This window comes from Neolamprologus brichardi, chromosome 12 (assembly GCF_056152115.1).
Source record: "Neolamprologus brichardi isolate AB-2024 chromosome 12, ASM5615211v1, whole genome shotgun sequence".
Classification (NCBI taxonomy): domain Eukaryota; kingdom Metazoa; phylum Chordata; class Actinopteri; order Cichliformes; family Cichlidae; genus Neolamprologus; species Neolamprologus brichardi.
Genome location: NC_142115.1, coordinates 20,117,457 through 20,120,918, shown reverse-complemented (window position 1 = coordinate 20,120,918; position 3,462 = coordinate 20,117,457). Strand labels below are relative to the sequence as shown.

General features: G+C 42.5%; 1 long non-coding RNA gene across 1 annotated transcript; it reads left to right on the top strand.

Annotated features, from left to right (window-relative positions):
- Positions 1–272: 272 nt before the first annotated feature.
- Positions 273–2,529, top strand: LOC148100227 (uncharacterized). Its single transcript, XR_015719850.1, has 3 exons — positions 273–622; positions 805–1,045; positions 1,379–2,529. It is a non-coding gene; the product is annotated as an uncharacterized LOC148100227 (long non-coding RNA).
- Positions 2,530–3,462: the final 933 nt, after the last annotated feature.

The following is a 3,462-nucleotide window of genomic DNA, read 5'->3' as shown; positions in this document are numbered from 1 at the left end:
TAGCCCTACACCAACATGGTTTTGTTCACCATCGTCATGGTTTTGTGAGCCGTCTCCTCTATCCATTTTTGGAAAACAGTCTGCTTTAATAGACTGGAGGAAACTGGTCGGTACAGGTGTCAAACTTTAGCTGATTGGTATAGAACTTTTAAAATGTCCTTGAAAAGGAGTTTAAATCTCTTTAGCAAACTGTTTAAAAACACGGAGCAAATGTGAACTAATCGCAACTGATTGCTGTGACGAACACTGCGAACTAACGGCTATTTGAGGATTTTCAGAGATCAAAGTCAAGATTTTGATTGGTTGTGCTTTGATCTGACTTGTGTGACGTCATGGAATTTGGTTCATTCTGATGACGTTCAACGTTCTGCTGATGAAAAAATGTCGCCGGTGACTGAAACTTTTACAGGTGAAGCATTCCCCACAAAGCCTTGAATGAATTATAGTGACAGAAAGGGGCCACAAGATGGCGCCATTTTTCACGTAGTAGATACCGCCTGTTGGCTGTTTGGTTTACGTTCACACCACTCCATGAGTATTGTGCATAAAGCATAAATCGTCAGTCGACGGAAGTTGCGTCAGCACAACAACAACAACACGTACCAGGATAGCGAAGCAGCCGGTAAGTCCGCTATTTTTTATGGAAACTTGCATTTCTTTTATGTTTACGGTAAGTTATAGACTCTAAGACGCTCCTGCACTTAGCTGAAATTACACGAGGCTGAATAGTTCATTCAACTCTTACTTTAGGGCAAATGTTAGCTGCGCGCTAGCCAGCATCTAATGCATTACGCCCATTTGTAGTCTTTTCAAGTGGCTACACCTGATGATGGCGACACTAGCAATTCGTGTTATAAATCCAGATGCCCCTGCACATCGTCAGCAGGCCGGGTGAGAAGTATGGTCTTCACCAAACCTCCACAGGAGCTGCTCAGCCGAGTCGCTGCCTTCACTCAGGCACAGACGGTATCCACGCGCCTTCACGTCTGCAGTGCCCGGTGGTGCTTTCCGTGGTCGTTACAAACGATGTGACATATATGAAGTCGTAAGTGTATCGTGTATTTAATATCGTACTAGGCAGATTTACTGCACTACCATTTACTACACATTTACCTGTGTATGGCTATTGTCAGTAAATGTTGCTCATTGTAAACTTTCTTTAAGTGTGTAACATTCACAATGATACTGTTGATGGTAACGTGTATGATTCCAGCGTACCTGACAGGCACTATTGACCTTTTGTACACAGTTGATTATGTAAAGCCCCTCGCATTGGATTCATAATCAAGTTCACTGATTGACTACCCTGCAGTGCTGTTTTCCTGTATTCCTGTTTCATCCACTTTAATAAAGTGTCCTGTGTTATATGTCTGTGAAGGTTCTCAGTCATCCAGGTCATCGTAGTCAAAGGAGCTTGCAAAGAAAAGCGTCTGGACTTCTTTAAGTTACTTGAAGACGTTTCACCTCTCATCCGAGAGGCTTCTTCAGTTCTAAGGTCAAATGGTGGAGAGTCCCAGATATAAACCTGGTGGGAGTGTCCCCCCACAGAGGGACAAAAGGACCCCCTGATGATCCTCTAATCGCCTGAGCCAAGGTGTGGAACTGGGTGTGGGTCCCAATCAGCCAGAGTTTTGGGTGAGTTCATTGTGAAACCTGGCCCCACCTTATCATGCGAATTCCTGAGGTCAGATGGCCCAGGGTGTGAGTGGGCGTTAAGGTGTCTGGGAAGGGATCTCAAAACTGGATTATAGATGGTAGAGAGTTGGTGTCGTAAACCACCGCCTCTGTTCAAAGATGGTCGCTCAAAGTGGACATAGATGGCTTCTTTCACTCCTCTTTCAAACCATCTGTCCTCTCTGTCCAAAATGTGAACATTGGCATCCTCGAAAGAGTGTCCTTTATCCTTAAGATGCAGATGGACAGCTGAATCTTGTCCTGTGGAGGTGGCTCTTCTGTGTTGTGCCATGCGCTTGTGAAGTGGCTGTTTGGTCTCTCCAATGTAGAGGTCTGGGCATTCCTCACTGCACTGTACGGCATACACCACATTGTTAAGTCTGTGTTTTGGCGTTTTGTCTTTCGGGTGAACCAGTTTTTGTCTGAGTGTGTTGCTGGGTCTGAAGTACACCGGGATGTCATGCTTGGAGAAAACCCTCCTGAGTTTCTCTGATACACCGGCTACATAGGGGATGACAATGTTGTTGCGTCTGTCCTTCTTATCCTCCCTCGCTGGTGTCTGATCTTCTTTTCTGTGCCTCTTTGCTGACTTTAAGAATGCCCATTTAGGATAGCCGCGCGTTTTGAGTGCTTCCTTTACATGTGTGTGTTCCTTCTTTTTCCCTTCAGGCTTAGAGGGAACATGTTCTGTTCTGTGTTCTGTGTTATAGTAACAGTGAGTTGTGGATTCACTTAATGAATGCCTAAGTTGGGCTTTAATCTGCCTTAGACTTACTGATGTTCTTTGAATCAGCACCACAATAATCGTAAGGGCACTGACAAAACATACAAGTATAAATAAATAAAATCTATTGAAAGAGAAATATGTTTGATATGTTTTTACTAAGTTGCACACAAATAGCATTCTCTGCCAACAGGCTCAGAAGACAAAACTATGTAGAAACTGTGGAGGCAAATTTATTTTCTCATGTATTAATCACATGTTTAATCATATCACATTAGTTATAGTAATATCACTTTCTCACTTTACTATAGTAAAAGCACTCCCATCACCAGTTTACATGCACGTGCAATATTAACACAGTGAGACCATTGTAATGGGAGACGTTAAACAGATAGTGGGATGATCCTAGTGTTTCACTGGGATGCTCTCTCCACATTGCAATGTGTTTATTAAACCCACTTCAAATCAAGCTCACTGGGTGTGTTGCAGGTTATTGTTAAAATTTCCATAACAAAACACATAACAGACCGGAACCACAGAAGCAATGTGTACAAGCAGGTGGCAAACACAAGTTTTTGAAGTATTTGTACAACACATGCCTCTGCAACAGCTTCAGTGTTTCCTGGAATTGATTTGGAAACAATAACAAAGCTATTATCTATCTGTTATGACAGTCAAATTTCCCCCAAATAGTCTTGGTTGAGGTCGAGTGACTGTGAAAGGTATATGATCACAACATTTTCATAATGAACTATTCAGTGACCCATCTTCAAATATTTTGTCACAGGACAAACATAATCTCACATAGCATCTTTGTCGTGATTTTACAACTCTTTGACCTTTGACAAGTGGACCCTAACATGGCAGCAAAGTGCAACAATGTCTCTTCGTGTACGGGTCAAGAGTTCAGGGTATGCATTTAATTTCTTTCATGTCTGAAAATGACTAGTACAATCGTCTCATCGGGGCAACCTAAAAGACTCCTTTTATGGCTAGTCTCTGCACATCATAATAACACAGAAGAGAAGAAAGCAATTTATTCTCGATTGCTGTTAATTTCAGGG